Raw genomic sequence first — 17,131 nt, 5'->3', positions numbered from 1 at the left:
CTGGGCATCTTCCGGGAGCTGGCCGGGCTGGCGCGGGAGCCGGGGCTCGGGGGCAGCAGGGCGGGGGCGGCGCCGCGGCTGAGAACCGTGTACGTGAACCCCAGGTGGCTGGAGCGGCAGGCGGCCTTGGCGGCGGCCCCGGAAGGCCTGGTCGGGCCGCAGGGCCCGGAGGCTGCGAGCAGCTCGCCGGGGCCTCCGCCCGCCACCCAGGGGGAGCCCTGCCCGGAGGCAGCGAGTCCCTACGTGGGGCTGCGGAGACCCCTGGGCTACCAGCTGGCCAAGGCCACCAAGGAGCGGATCTGGAGGGGGGAGTTCATTGACCTGTTCTCCTTGCTCCACACAGAGCTGGCCCCGGAGCACGAGCCTGGCCAGGGGCTGGGAGACACGCTGGACCAGTGGGTCTCCGCCTTCCTGGTGTACGCCAGTGTGCTGTGCGAGAAGCACCCCAACAGGTGTGGGGCCATGTTCAAATACCTGGATGTCATCCGCAAATTCCACGCCACCTACGGCGGCACTTCCTGGCTGCACTATGACGAGGACTTCAGGCGGCTGGCGGCCAAGGACCCCACCATGGCATGGGGGGATGTTGACTTGAATCTCTGGATGAAGTGGATGGCCCCGTTGAAGCCATCAACAACCAGGCAGCCGCAGGCTGCGGGTGACCAGCAGGCTCCACTGCGGCCTCAAAATTCCAGGACGGATGATAAAAGTCAGGTGTGCCGGGCTTGCAACAGTGGCACGTGCTCCCACACTGTCTGCACATTAAAGCAGAAATGTACAAGGTGCCAGGGGCATCAGGGTGCTGCCCATGCATGCTGTGCATCCAAAGGGGAAGAGGAAGGAGGGCACGTTGAAAAACCACGGAAAGCAGAAGAGCAGCAATGCTCAGAATGTCACTCGAGTTGAGACAGGGCCTCACTGCTAATAGTTTAGAGATTTTTTTCAAACAGATACAGATTATTTGGCTAAAAAAGTCAACTATGGATTCTTAGTTGACTGATGCAGCATGGTTTAGGGTGTAAACAAAGCTCCAGCAAGTTAGAACAGAACACTTATTACAAAATGTGTTCCCTACTTGTATTAATTTTTTGGACATGCTACTACCCAACAGAAATTAGTTATTGATACTGTTGTAATGTTAAGGCTCCCCAATGATCTGTTTTTCCTCTTTGTAATTAATATGTTGCTTCCCAAGAAATCGTGGGTGGGCGGGAAAGAAAACCAGGAGAATTGACCTATGATTGTTTATATATGTTCCTAATGATAGAGTTATTCATATACAAAACAGAATGTGCATGAGATTTTGCTGTTGTCATTTGGGGGGGGGGGTTGGCATCTGCAGGTGGGGTGAAAGATAAAAGCTGGTCAAGGATGCACGTCCATGCAAGTGAGATAAACCAGAGTTTTGGTGGGCACAGTTTGCACCACTGCTAACGAATAGAGGATTCAAGTCAAACTCAGGATTCAACAGATTAAACCCACAAGAATTTTAGCCTGCCTTGTGCAAAAGCACAAGAAGAAGGCCTTGTCTACATTGAGGATTTGCCATTATTACAGTCATCGGTGTAACTGGACTGGTGCAATCCCTAAGGTACACCTGGTGTAGCTTATTCCATTTGAAGCAGGGAGGAGCTCTTCCACCAGTACATATAACAGCTCTGTCTGTGTACATGAGGGGTTGCACCTGTCCAGTTATAATAATGACTGAAATGAAAGCAAATCCCCAGTATATACAAGGTCAAAGACTGAATATTGAGTCTCGGGTCAAATGTATGCTAGTTGAAAGGCTTTGTTAATGCATTCACTATTCATTTTTTAATTGTTTTGAGGACCCTAGGAGGCAAATGAATTTTTGATGCATCCTTTTGGATTCTTGCTATTCTATATTGTATTTTATAGTGACTGACACAGAGCTGTTAAAGGGTGGGACTGTAGTAGCGTGATCTGGAGATAGATAACTTTTCTAGAATTCAAGTATTTAATCAGTCACTAAGTCCTGTGTTTTGTACCATATCAAAACTGGTTTGTCTGAGCCAACTGCAAAAACAGTGGAAATGGGTACCATAGCATGTGTACCAAATCACAAGTACTATAATAGCTCCCAGTGCAGCTATTGTGGCATTAGTACATTTTTGTAATGATAATACTCTATGCTTATGCAATTTGTTCTGACATCTCTCTTTAGACTTCTCATTTCTGAAATGTAGCAGATCAGTTTTTACTTCACTGCAGATCTTACCATGTGAGTACTCTAAATATAACATGTTAGACATATTTTTTCATCCTGTTAGAGATTGGATTTGCAGTTTGTAATCTTAATCAGACTCTTAATTCTGTTAAAGGTTATTCTAATTATTAGTACTGGGTATGGAACAGCTGTTGTATTAAGCACCAGAGGGCTTGATCCTCTTCCTATTGAAGTCAGTGGCAAAACTCCCTCTGATTTCACCAGGAATAGGATTGGGCTCAAATCTGCAGTGTTTTCCTAAGAATTTGAGGAAGCTGTCAGAACTTACTAGCATATACAAAAGTGTTAAATGTGTGTGGGAGGGTTCTTTTAAATGGGTTCAGATAAACAGTTTATGTTTGTATTTTACAGTAAGGGCTTGTCTAAAATGAAAAATTGTATCCACCTTAACTATAATGGTAGTTAACTCTATCAGTGTATTTAAAGCAGTATAGCTGCCCCTAGCGTGAATGCAGTTGTATTGGTATAAAAGAGCTTATATCAGTGTAGCTTCCCATAAGGAAATAATCTCTCATACCGCTATAACTGCATCCACACTGGAGCACATACAGGTATAACTATTTCAGTTTAAAAAAAAAAAAAATTAGCATTCCTAACTGAAATAGCTATGCCAGGATATCTGTTATAGACCAGACCTAAGTTAAAGTGTGAGGCTTCCATGGCAGGGCACTGATGGAGGCACAAGAGTGTGGTGGAGTTGCTTTCCTTATGGGTGACCTGCAAAGGAAAACATTTCTTTTTCTGAGCTATTTATTGCTCCTTTATGATGTATAAAGATGGTCTCCAAGAAATAAAAGTTGTGTTGTCTGTGCTGGAAGACTATAGAACTAAATGGAATAGTAACATCACATTAAACTTAAATCTTTTTCATTTCTTGAATGAGAGAAGGGGATGCTGTCTTCACACAGGGAGCTTTTCTCCCAGCTGTTTGTTTGAATATTTCTTTTCATTTTTTTTTGTTTCATAAAAACAAAACAATAAAAAAATTCAGTTTGAAGCAGTGTGACTAAACATTCTTTCCTTTTACAATTAAAGGCTGTGAAAACTACATCTTAGATTTCAGTCTCTTGTAATGTTTTTATCCCCCCCCAGTTCTCCTGTTCTACAGAAGGTTGATCACGGCTAGAACAAAATCAAGACTTGATATTTCTAATGTAAAAATTAGAAGAACTTTAAAAAAATCAAAAAACACTTGAGGCACTCTTTACTTCATAAGGAAGCAATCAAGAAACAATTTTTAAGGGCTGGGGTGAGAAACGATGTTTTTGTTTTGGACTTGATAGTTGGCATCAGTGCATCATCTGAGACAAATTCTTGAAACTTTTATGTCTAGATTAATTTTAGGTAATTCTCAATTTTTTTTATACCACATTCAAGGAGAAAGCTAGTTGGAAGGGCAGTCCAACTAAATTGGTGAGTTACATACTATAACTGACTAACTCTAAAATTTAAATGTGTGTGCATTTGTTAAATACAGAATTTTTTATAGGTACCAACAGCCTGACTCCATTGTTGTCTAAGTGGAGCTCAGGTATTCTGTTGCACCCATTTACCTCTGCTTTTGCTGCATTGCATGCTCTGCTAAAGAAGACATAGGAGATTCATTTTACCCAACCAGCAGTTGTAGCAATGGACTACAATCAAGCCAGTTTGTTGGACAGTAGGAATACTTGCACTGCAGCATTTGACACAGACTATCTAAAGAGGGCAAAGATTCAGGAGGGTGAATGAGTTGAACCGCCTTTGAATGAAGTCTGAAACAACTTCCAGAAGGGGAATCCTACTCTAAAATACTATATAGAAAATATAAGTCAAAGTGAATATTGTAATTACCAGATTGTCCCTTCTCATTCAAGCAAACTATTTTGTGCTGTTCTGGGTCCTTAAAAGAACACACTTGAATATTTCAAAATCTATGTATTATACTTATTTAAAAAAAAAATTCAAATATTTGTCTTTATTAACTTTGCCATTTCATGAAGAATATCTGCAACAACATGTACTGAGTTGAAATAATACCCTACATTCAATAGATCAGCAGCTGTTGACAGTTGTTTTATAAGATTCACACAACATTTCCTCTCTTTTTCCTCTGGGGGAAAAGAAGCATTAACTTCCATTGGCACATTCAAAAAAGCCATAGGGCAGTCATACACACCTTGCTTCTTCACCACACATAGAGATGACAAATTATTCTTCCATGCATCCCAATAGTATATCTAGCATTGTAAATATTAAGTTATGAATGGTTATTGTCTGGTGCCAATGAAAGTTAGATTAGATGGATCATGGCTTAATTTTTTTTTTTTTTTCCCCAGTGTTCTGTTTTTCTGTCCCCCTCACCTCACATACTAGGGCATATGATCAAGATGATCGTATTAGGTATCAGAAAATCAACCATTATCTGTTCTGTTTTTCCCATTCTTGGTTGTCACAATATTATGCACTAACTTGAAATGTTTGTAAATTCATATTAAAAATGTTTGAGACCTCATCTAAATAAATTTTTTTTTATAAAAATGTCGTGCTTAACTTTTAGCCTTAGACTCATTTTTTTGTTCTCCTTTGTGCTGCCATGTTCCCTTTAATTGCCTTCTGACCCTTTGTGTTTTTGGTTTTTCATTGTGATGGTGCAGCAGAACCTTTTTGTGCATGGAAGGAAATTTTACTAGGATCATCTACAGAAAATACTTTGGACATGGAGCTATTTGTTTCCTTGGAACTTGGCTGTGTGTTGTACAAGGGTTTCCTGAGCGCAGTAACTGTTCTGGGGACAGATTCTCAGCTGGTGTAAATACACCTAATTCCAATGACTTTTGCGGAGCTGTTTATATCTACCTCCTGTTGTCCAAAAGTTGGTATGGCTTATAGTTGTGCTTGGATAATTCATGCTGTACTTGAGACAGTAACACTTTGAAAGTCCCAAAACAGGGCCTCCACGAGTACTCCAGTAGTCAGTGGACCACCTAGTATTGTAAAATGCAATTGTTAATTTTATAGCTCTGAGACTGAAAAGGCTTGTTTTAATTAAATGCATTGTCCAGGTGCTCAGGATTGCCAGATTTGAATTCCCTATTTTCCTGTTCTCTACCCTCCTTTTCTTCCTGCTTGTTGTAAAATTCCTCTACTCAGCAATCATGTTGTCTCCCACCCATTGCTACTGCTGCAGGTGCTGAGTGGGGAAATGGTTGTTAACATTGATGCTATTGTGACTGGATCCTTGGGGTACAGCCTGGGATTGTGGGACTGTGTCCCCTTAACTCTCCCACCTGGGCTGTCTCTCACAATGCCTTGGTAGTGACCAGCAGCAAACCCCTCCAGGCGCTGTGATTGCTCAGCACAACAGCAGGTGGAGCCCCACAGCCAGCTATATTGCATGAGCCACTCATGAATCACACACACAGAGGCATCAGAGCCAAATCACCCCCTCCCAGCACTGTACCCCAGGAATATACTGTCTTGCACTGCTCAAGATGAGTAGGGCAGATTTATTAATTGGCTCACCACTTTATCAATGGAAAGTGGACAGACACCAGCCTTTGAAAAATCTGAGCAGATTTGCCATGGACTTCACTCAAACTAACTGGTAGAGATAAACAGTTAAACAACTTTATTGACTATAAAAGATAGATTTTAAGTGATAGGCAGAAAGTCAGAGTTAGTTACCAAAAGAAATAAAATATAAGCATGCAGTCTAAATTCTCAACCCTGTTAGACTGGGCAGCAACTAGATTAAGCAGTTTTTCTCACCCCACTGGATATTGCAGTCCTTAATATACAGATTTGTCCCTTAAAGCTGGGTCAGTCTCCTCTGTTGGAGTCTTCAGTCTTCTCAGGGTCCTTGTTGCTTGTGTCATGGGTGGGGGCAGGAGAAAAAGCCAAGCATGTGGCCACTCTGTCTGGTTTATACCCTCAGTCCATGTGCTTGGAAAACACAAGTCCAGGCATATCTGGGTGGGTATTGCTGAGTCTCCAGGCAAAGTTGAGCAATTTCCCTAGTGTGGCTTCATGTGGGTGAGCCATTGAATTGTAGGTCTCTTGCTGGACAATGGCTGTTGATGGGTTGTTTCACACCCCGCCCGGGCATTCGTTACTTTCCTTGCTGTTGCCTCTGGGGAGCTAATATCTGGCTGATTCCCCCAATTTACAGCATGTTTTAGTGACAACCATACAACATAATTCTCATAACTTCATATGTGTTAATGATATGGATGGACAAATGACTTTCAGCAGATTATAACCTTTCCCCTGATACCTTACAAGGCATGCTTTATATGCAAGATCACAATCGTATATCAATGAGGCCAGGGCTGGCTCCAGGCACCAGTCCTCCAAGCATGTGCTTGGGGCGGCACCTGGAGGTGGGCGGCGCTCACCCGGGGAGAGCGGGGCCCTCCCCCCGGCACTCCGGCCGGTCGGGGAGAGCGGAGCCGCGGCGGGCTCGCCGCCCTCCCCCTGGCGCTCGGGCTGCAGGGGAGAGCGGAGCCGCGGCGGGCTTGCCGCCCTCCCCCCGGTGCTCCGGCCGGCCAGGAAGAGCGGGGCCGCCCTCCCCCGGCGCTCCGGCCGGCCGGGGAGAGCGGGGCCGCAGCCGGGCTTGCGGCGCTCCAGCCAGCCGGGAAGGGCGGGGCCGCCCTCCCGCGGCGCTCCGGCCGGAGCACCGGGGAGAGCGGGGCCCCGGCCGGGCTCTCCGCCCTCCTCCTGGCGCTCCGGCTGGTCGGGGAGAGCGGGGCCGCGGCCGGGCTCACCATCCTCCCCCTGGCGCTCCGGCCGGCCGGGGAGAAGGGGCTGCGGCCGGGCTCGGCGCCCTCCCCTGCCGCGCTCCTCGCTGGGGGGCAGGGCGCGGCGGGAGGCTTTTTTGGTCAGAGCCGGCCCTGAATGAGGCATATGGGGACTACAGGGTGCTCCCCCAAGATACAGAATGTCACAGCTATCATCAGTGACACTTTTTTTCTGCTGGAGAAGCACCGTGTAAGAACTGCACAGGTATTCCTCCAGGGGTTATGGAAAAGACATAGCCTTACTACTGCCTCTGAACTTAACTGTCTCCAGTATTTGTTTTCCCCTGAACTTGCTTAACTCAGCCCTTACAGCCTCCTACTATCCTCAACAGTTAGTTACTTATATTGTTCACCTTGATGAGCCTGGTCAGCTATTCTCTGGTGGACAGGCAGGTAATGAGAGGCACTTCTAGTAACTCCCATTCTGTCCATGGGAATGACTGGCCTTTTCCCTTATGAACACTGAAGTTGCCATGCCTTTGGTTAGTAATCATCCCAGTTGTGTGCACAGCATTTTTTTCTTTGCCAAGTTTCACCAAATATAATGGACTCTCTAGTTGGAAATACTCTAAAATGCTCGGGACCTGAGTTTGCATTAACTGAGGTGCTTGGGAGAGTCAGCACCATTACAGCGTTATGGGATTCTGAAGTAGTCGAGCAGGCCCAAGTGTATGTACTGCTTGAGATAACTTCAAATGGTTTTTCTGATTTCTAGCAAGATAGAGAACGTGTTTTCACAGATGTGCTTTTCAGTGTCCTGGTTTGACATTGATTGTTGTTGCAAAGGGCAAATTAAAAACACTGAAAATAGAAAAAGTGCCAGATGCAACATGTCTCTGACAACACCAAGCCTCTTGTGTCTCTTCTGCAGCATATAACAGAGGAGAATTAAGATAGCCAAAGGGATTTTTCTTTGAGCTAGCTGATAGTGTCAATTGGCTAAAAGAGTGAGGTTACAGTAAAGGCAGCATCAATTTAATGGAGTTTCTTCACTGTAAAAACACCTCTAGTAACTTCTACCCAAAGTATTTGAAATTAATTTTGAGCATTTGAAAAATGAAATAATATTGACATTATCCTGACCTCACTGATAAGGTGACTTGTCTTATCATCCTCTCTTTAGCTGAATGAGCTGTATCTGGAGAAACCTCTGCTCGCCAAACACTTGACTCTAGCAAAGTGATAACCTTTGAGCTCTATTATGCGGGGGGGGGGGACGGACTCCTTTAATAATTAAAACTGAATATTTTTAAATTGGGCTGTTTTCTATATTTGATCTTTGTTTAATTAATACTTTCCGTGTCTCATGCCCCAGCACAATATTGCCGTGTTAGGGTTTCTAGCATAGCAGGGGAATGTTTACATCCAAACAGAATGTTTTCTTTTTTTTTTTCCAATTGCAAACAGTTGTAGCCATAGAATGCCTTCCACTCCACTGTTTAATTTGATTCTCAATTTTAATTCCATTTAAAGGCTCTGGAATGAAATCGTGTATTTAAAAATAAGACTTCTACCTTGTTTAAGTGAATTACTTTAAACTAGTAGTGGTGGATAATTCATTCAGGATGTCGAAAATGTCCTTTGCCATTTAACAAATGAGGTACCAAAATTCTAGAGATTCAACATGCAAGAATGACCTGTGTGGTAATAAATACAACTAAAAGTTGTGGTACTGATGTTTGTTGTGGGGCATACTTGCCCCCATATCATCCTCTGCTGCCTGAGTGTGGTACTGCAGGCATTCCCTGCTTCAGTTTCCTTCCCCAAAGTAGGTTTCCTCTGCTCTCCACCCACCTGTGTGTTGGAGATGTACCTGAGCCCGAGGGCCAAGTCACAAACAAAACTTAACTCCTTCTACAGTAGCAAAAATCCAAACAAGCAAAAGATTCTTCTGACCTTTGGGGCATCTCTTCAGCCCACCCTCTGGGCCCAGTTCTTATCCCCTTTCTAGGCTACCATTAAGACCTGCATGCTGTTTGTGAGGAAGCCAGGTGGAAGCTACAGCAGCAAAGTATTGTGAGGCACCCCAAGCGTGTCTCTTACTCTGGGCTAGAGAATTCAGCCCCCAGGCTGGTTTCCCTAGTGCACTCTGTTCCTTGTCACCTTCCTTGCTCTAGTAAAGGGCACTGGGCCCCAAGCTGATTCCCTGGAGTACCTTCCTGCAGACCATAGCTCAGTATCTCCCACAAGAGCCTACCCATTGCCTCTGCTTCTAACCCCTGACTGAGTGCTCTCTCCTTTTTTAAGGCGTAGGTCTCCATTAAACTATCACCTGATCCCCTTAGCCCTACCTCTCAGGCTGGGAAGTAGTAGCTAATTAATTATAGGACAGGCGTCCCTGGTCCCTTCTCTCCTTAAAGGGACTGGTCACCCTAAGACAATATTATAAGTTCTAACCATCAGCTATTTCATGCTGTGAGATGCACCCAGGTGCTCATGAACAAAACATGGCTAATTCTGTATTTTAATCAAAAGTTCAGCTAGTGGTGAAATTTTGGGGGTTAACTTCCAAGGACCTGCTTGGGGAATTCATCCCTTAGGGAGCTCTCTGTGGAAAAGGCCATAGGGCCTGCCCCAAATGTGGAGGGCTCCATGGATCTGTGTGGAGGCCTACTGTCTTTGCACTGGGCCTAGGCCATGGTACTACCCCCTCTAGCTCCATGGCAGTATGGCTACATTGGACTGCACTATCTCTTGCCTATAGTTACCCTTGGGGAGGAGAGGGCTTCATGGAATGGATAATACAGTGCAAGCCTACTTGTAAGAGCAGAAACATAAGAATGTAAGAATGGGCATATTGGGTCAAACCAATGGTCCATATAGCCCAGTATCCTGTCTTCTGGCACCTGTTGCGGCAAAACTTTTGTCTTTAGGGAGGCGGGGGTGAGTGTTAACATCCCTGAAAGACAAAAGTTTTGTCGTTCAATTGCCAGTGTAGACATAGCCTCAGAGAGACACAGCTCTGAGTCCCAATTCCTCCCGTTCCCTCCCAGGGTGAGGGGGTGTGGTTGTAAATTACTTACAGGGTAAGCTCTTTGGGGTAGGAACAGGCTTTTTGTGCCATGTTTTTACAGCACTTAGCACAGTGGAGTCCTGGTCCAGACTTGGGCTTCTAGGCACTACGGTAACCAAACAGACTGAAACGTTAAGGAAAATTTTTGTTGCAGGAAAAGGGTGTGGCTCATTCTGAATAAGACGATGTTGCATTTTAGACCCGAGTCTTGCATTTTACAACATGCAGGCATACTACTGTACCCGTGCACATCCCTATTGGGGCTTTCCATAGGCACAGGAGTCCACCCATGCATTGTAAATTGCAGGAGTATGATCTTATTGTCTGATATCCAGGAAGCTGTCTTGGTATGAAAGATCAGTGGGTTTAATTCACCCGTCCCCTAACTGTGATGATGACTGAAATCACTGGTGGCTATGAGAACGATCACACAAACTACTTCTGTAGTTGTGAGGAGTTGAGAACATCCCACTTTGGTATGTTCCTTTCCTTCTCACAAATATATAGAACTATACATTAAGTTTAAATAAATAAACTTTTTTTTAATTATCCGAGCAAAAAAAAAGGTCTGAATAGTTTTCTTAATATCCAAACAACTGTTTTTCCTGTGTATGTAATTCAGAAATGTCCCAGTGGCGTTTCCTCATGCTTCCTCTTACTTTATTTCCACCCTAATATCAGAGCTAAATGCCATTTAGAAGTTCTATCCAAAAGGCAGCCTCCCTTGATATCAGACTCTTAGTGGACCAGGATGTTGCGTGTACTGGTTGCATCACTAGTGACAGGTCTTCACAGTCTTAAATTACATTTTGGGCAAGCGCCAACTGAACTGCATTGTGTGTCATAGATTTACCATCACTACTGTGGATACGTGTGCCGTAAATTGATTAAGCTTCCGGGATTTGTTATCATGCTAAACTAGATAATTTGAAAGTGGATGACAAAATAGATGGTAGACAGTTTCTAAGAGCGGGAATCGTTTGAATACCCTCTTGCTGCACATCATCCTAATATCCCAGAAAGACTTTCCACTGCCAGAAAAATGTTTATTACATTTGAAAACAGGATACATCTTTCTAACTGTATGTGTTCACGTTGGTATCAATTAGTTTTCTACATACTAAATATAAACCTTTCTTACCTGGGTAGCAAAAGTCATCATATCCTGCTGAGACAATAATGTAACTTCTCTTTGCCACTGTTAGATCTCATAATACACTGTAGCTGAAAATAAATATTGAGTGCTTTTATTGTGCAGAATTTTAATAGATAATTTTTGTGTTAGGAAAACATATCAGCATGTTAAATAGATTGTAGTTCTAGGCAAAAAAATCAGTTGGAACTTGCTGCAGTTTTGAATTGTGAGAATTCTATCTGAGAATAGCCATCTCCCCTGGGAAAAAGACAGGAAAGGATAAATGAAATAAATAAGAGAATTGGAATGGAAATAATGAGTTATCAGCAACCCAAAATGGAAAGTGGAATGCAACTGTTTATCTTAGAATGCGTGCATGTAGTAGACATACATTTCAAATCTAGAGAGAGCATATACACAATCTGTCCATTCTTTCCATCAACTACCTTTATGCCATTATCTAACTAAAACAATTAACATTTGTATTTTCAGATAGCACAAATACTTTAATTAGAAGATATATTTTGTACTGTATAACTAATGGGAGATAAACTGTAGTGATATATTTAGGTGGTTAAATTTGATGGATTGCTAATTTTGATCCTTTCCATACCCCGCCTTAAATGACACCTTGTATGCTGACTAGCTGGTTATTTTGTTGTCTAATAGAAAATATACGAACTTGGTAATTTTGCTGTTTGATTTATTCTCTAATTTAATACACTCAATGTTATAGTTAATCAATACATGGACAGTTTCTGATATTTGTGAAAAAAAGGCGTAAGCGATTCTGAGTGTAAGCGAAGAAGAGTTAGATATTTAGGACCAGATCCTGGTCCATGAAAAGTCTCCTTTGTGCTGTTCAGAGGTTGGATGAGGCTTAATTTAGGGCTTGTCTATACTTACAGCACTGCACTGGTGCAGCTGCGCCACTGTAGCGCTTAGTGAAGACACTGCCTACACCAATGGGAGAGCTTCTGCCATCGACGTAGATACTCCACCTCCCTGAGAGGTGGTAGCTACGTTGAGGAGAGCAGCCCTCCTGTTGACACAGCGCGGTCTACACTGGGAGTTAGGTTGGTATAACTGCATCGCTCGGGGGTGGATTTTCCACTCCCCTGAGCAGCATAGGTATACCAACATAAGTCTGTAGTGTAGACCAGAGCTTAGTGTGGGAGACATCTTGGTTGGTGTGAGTAATTGCAGCTGGTTCTACACAGCTCTCACAGTTCCTCTCCAGCATGAGCGATTTACTAGAGTGAAGATAACATGGCTAGAGCATAATCTAATGATCACTTTTGGCATAAAGGCCCAGTTTCAAGCAAGCACAATTTAGAACAGCCCTGAGGATCAGGGTTGGGGCAGAAATTTGGCATGTCACTCTTTCCCAAGTGTGCTGAGCTCAGCTAAAGTACACCTGTAGCTTTCTGTAGACTTTTGCCTCTTAGAGCCACACAGTGGAGGAGGAGGGAAGATATGCTACAATGGTGGTGCCTGGAGACCTTACACTTTTGGTGGCCAAAAGGAGGTGCAGTGACTACTCCTGACATACTCAGCAGCAGCCCTTGTACACCTTTGGAAAAAGCATGGCATGCATTTCCCAAGCACAGCCCTCTAGCTGCAAACTGCCACATGAGGTGGGTGGAGACATTGCCACATACCTACACTATCAAAGCAAGCCCTTTCTGGGATAGCACTGCTGTCACTGGAACTCCCTCACCCCCACTCCACACCCAGAGAGTGCAGGTATTATAGAGCACGGGGCAACACACTTTTTTACTTCTGTAGGTGAAGCTTATTCCACATGCCAGGGGCTCCTTCCATCCCTCCATGCCACCTCACTAGCTCCCTTTGTTGCGCCTCATGTCCCCCTCTATTTCAGGGACTCAGTGCAATCCCACCAACTTCCTCCTTCATGCCAAGGGCTCTTAGTACCCTCCTTCTCCCCCTTTTCACCAAAATCAATAGGGTTCTGCCCACTGATAACTCGAACATTCCCTGAAATTTTGGAATTGATCAAATGGGGCATTCAAAAGTAATCATATTACGAACAGACAGACAGACCAAAGAGAGAAATGCGGGCCTGAGAGTTGAATGTAGGACCTCACTTCACTCAGCCAAGTATTAGAGCTGGATGAAAAACTGGACAACATTTTAGCAAAAAAATTGACCTTTTTTGGTCAAAATTCCAGATTTTGGACATTTTCAACCAGTCCAACATATTGTAGCTGCTCCCTGCACAAGAGGGGCAGCCATAATTTAGCTCTTGGACATAGGCTTCGCAGAAACCTCAAAGGTAAGGTGAATAACAGGAGTGAAGATGATCAGGTGACACTAAGGGTATTTAATATTGTAGCCAGTCTTTGTTTCCTCAGCCAGGACTAACAAATCATTAAATAAGCTCCTTGCCAAGCTCTGACTGCATGCTACAATTGCTGAGAACCATCCCAATTTTGCCAACCTACACACACTCTTATGCTTTACCGACCTTGGCTTGAAGGCTACCTAGGCCTTGTGGCCAAGGAAAAATAGACAGGATTCTCTTTTTGAGCAAACCAATTGTGCTCCATTACTATGGCTGCTGTTGAGTAATATGAGGCACATCTTCTTTCAACAGCAGGGCTCTTTCTTCTACAGTGCTGTAGGTTGACACAATGGTCTTGTCTACCCTAAAGAAATTTGGCATGTGATATTGCTGTTTGGTCCCTTAGCCTGCTTGTAACACCTCAGAGCCACATGCAAAAGTGCTTTCAGTGGTGCACAGTGTCAGGATCACACCTCTTTGGATTCAATTTGCTTTGAGCAAAGCTAGCCCCCATGTGATCCTTCACCAGGCTAATCTCTGCCAGTGCAGTGGCTGTGTACGGGGGAATGAATTATTGTCACAATAATCCCACTTGCACAAACAGTCCTCCCATTACCGATCCATAGTGCATTGGTCACTGCTTAGCTACTACTGCCAAAGAGCTTCAGACATGGCCCAGGACCCCACAGTGCTAGGCACTGTACAAACAGAACAAAAAGTCAGCCCCTGCCTCAAAGAGTTTACAATCTAATCTTAGACAGCCTATGGGATCTTGTGTCTGCATTTTACCACAGAGGGCCAACACTTGCTGGAACCCACTTACTTGTACAAATAGCGCTTGCAAATATTTGCCTGATATTTTATCAACATCAATTTCTTCCACAATAAATTTCTAATAAATGTGTAGTAACTTAACCATGTCTCAGAGGAATACTTCCTATGAGTTTATTGCCAGGAGCATGTGTGTGGGCACTGGTGACTATGTGGAGTGATGAGGTAATGCAATCTCATCTGAACTCTCTCATATGGAACACCTTGATAAGCAGGGCCCCACTTGGTCTGGCAAGCTCTGACATTTCAGAAGGCAGTCTAGAGAAACTCACACCAAGAACAACAAGAAGAACAAAAGAAGCATACAGCAACTTTGTGAAGAGGTTTTTTTTTTAAATGAACGTCATCAGAGTACATCTAAGTACATCACTGAGATGCAAACTAAGACAATATTCAGATCTGAAACTAGACAAAAAAGGTCTATGATGGTGGGTCCAACATATCACAGTAATGAGATGGGAGACAAACCAAAACCCAGCTCCAAACACCCCCTGTATTTTGAGGGATTTGATATCCATAATCTAGGAATCATCTCTACTAATAGTGTATTAGACATTTGCTTTACACCGGGCTCTCCTTAGGGGCTAGGTGGTCCGATTAAAGGTATCACATCACATCTTCCTTCTGTATTCTTTCAAGAACTAATACAGGAACACAAACATATTCCTGTTGAATTCATCTTTATAAAGAAAGCATTATTAAATCTCATTTTAAGGTTCATTTAAAATCTGACACTTTTAAAATCCCAGTCCTACTGTCTGATTTATGATGTTCCACTGCAGGATCAGTTAGTTGTACAACATTTTACTTGTGAAAATAAAGTTAATATAGTTCTCTTAATAAATGCTGAAGCACTTTATTATTTGTACTTTAAAAGCTACTTAAATTACCAAACCTATTGTGGAATAGTTTTAAACTACAACTGTTTTTAAAATAAAATGGGCAGCTCCTCAGCTGAAGTATGATCCAAAGCCCAGTGAAGTTAATGGGAGTTTTTCCATTGACTTCAGTGTGCATTGGATCAGGTCCTTGGTATATACTGGCATAGCTCCATTGCCTGAGTATCTGGCCTCTCGTCTTTAGTAACTAATGCAATTAACAGCACTTTTCCAAGGGCCCAAAGAGTGAGTTCATCAACCTTGTCAGTACCAGGTTAAGATCACATGATTAAAAGGGTTATTTGATCCTTGGGAAGATGTTAACCAGACCTTTCAGGAACCTTTGGATGGTAGGATAACTGAAAATAATAAAACTATCCACTAGCAAACACTGAAATGGCAGCCAGATGCACCTTGAAAGAATAAGAGGAGAGACTGAGATATAATAATAATGAGTCCAAATAATTAGTCCAAAACAGATGATAAGGGAACAAGATTGGAGACAGATAGAAAATGTATGGTCAGCAGATAACTATTTCTGAAGGTAACCATAAGCCAATGAGCTAGCATATCAGCCCATCCGCCAAAGAACATGCTCCAGCAATAGAATCATAATGTCAGTCTCCTTTGTTTTCAGGGCTTCAGTTTTAGTTCTTCAAAGTAAAAGTATTTAGCACAAATTCAAAATCTCAGTCATGTCCTTTCCCCCCTGACCCAGGGTCTTCAACAGGAGCTTATTTACTCCCTGCAGCTCTTGCACTCCTTCCTAAGCTGCTCCAAAGCCATCTAGATTTAAGCTAGGAGCTAAGGTAAGCCTCTCTTCTCTCTTCTTCTTTCTAGCATGGTCCTTGCAGGATTACGCCCACCAGGCTATCCACCTGGGCGGTGCATATGAACTGAATTCTTTCTTCTGATCCATGGACTCCAGTAAAAACCTTCCTACTCCCTCCAGTTCAAATGAGCTACTTGCTGGCTTTTATGAGGACCAGATGATATGCAAGCTATCACCTGATCCCTTGCCTCACAGTATCAGATGGAAGGCTGATGGTGTGTGGTAATGCCAGGTTAGACCCAACTACTTTAAAGGGCCAGTCACCCTGTGACAGTAACATTGCAGCATAGATGGCTTTCTATACTGCAGCATAAACTTCTGTACTTCTGCAGCGCTTGAATGTCAGAAGTAGTTACTGTCACATAAATGGGAAGCATGTCAATCTTCACTAACATGAATGGGCATGGTTCACACCACTTAAGTGTGTCCTTCTTATCTTATCTTTGGTAGCTTGATTGGCCCTGACCAAAAAGGTTAGAGAACTTGGTCCAGATAAAAATTAAGTGTCGAATGGCTCAAACTACCCAACGCTTACTAACTAAGGCATTGTTGCTCCTGCAAACACTTAGATAAATGCTTATCCTTAAACATGTGAGTAGTCTACTTGAAGTCATAGGAACTACTTGTGTGCTTAAGGTTAAGAAGTTACTTAAGTGTTTGCAGAAGAGGTGTGTAATTAATTACCAATATAATCATAGGTACTGACTTCCCCTCTTTTCCCTGGGTGCTCAATCCCCCCATTCCAACCCCTTCCCCAAAGTCCCCACCCCAACTCCACCCCCTCCCTGCCCCTATTCCAACTCCTTCCCCACATCTCCGCCCCGGCCCTGCCTCTTCCCGGCCTCCTCCCCTGAGCGCGCCACATTCCCGCTCCTCCCCTTCCCTCCCGGAGCGTGCTAACACTGCAACAGCTGTTTGGCAGCAGCCAGGCGGGAAGCACTGGGAGGTAGGGGGAGGAGCAGGTATGCAGCGCGCTCAGGGGAGGAGGAAGAGGTGGGGTGGAGGGTGAGGGGAACTTGGCTGCCAGTGGGTGCAGAGCACCCACTAATTTTTCCCTGTGGGTGCTCCATCCTGGACCACCCATGGGAGTTGTCGCCTATGAATATAATAC

At 43.8% G+C, this 17,131-nt stretch overlaps 1 long non-coding RNA gene across 2 annotated transcripts; it reads left to right on the top strand.

Annotated features, from left to right (window-relative positions):
- Nucleotides 1–348: 348 nt before the first annotated feature.
- On the top strand, nucleotides 349–4,996 carry LOC135879090 (uncharacterized). Of its 2 annotated transcripts, XR_010561441.1 has the most exons (4): nucleotides 349–714; nucleotides 2,186–2,242; nucleotides 3,626–3,661; nucleotides 3,738–4,996. It is a non-coding gene; the product is annotated as an uncharacterized LOC135879090 (long non-coding RNA). The 2 variants fall into 2 exon arrangements; XR_010561440.1 differs by lacking the exon at nucleotides 349–714 and having other exon boundaries at nucleotides 1,341–2,242.
- Nucleotides 4,997–17,131: the final 12,135 nt, after the last annotated feature.

Source organism: Emys orbicularis, chromosome 1 (assembly GCF_028017835.1).
Source record: "Emys orbicularis isolate rEmyOrb1 chromosome 1, rEmyOrb1.hap1, whole genome shotgun sequence".
Classification (NCBI taxonomy): Eukaryota; Metazoa; Chordata; order Testudines; family Emydidae; genus Emys; species Emys orbicularis.
This window is presented reverse-complemented; position numbering and strand designations above follow the sequence as displayed.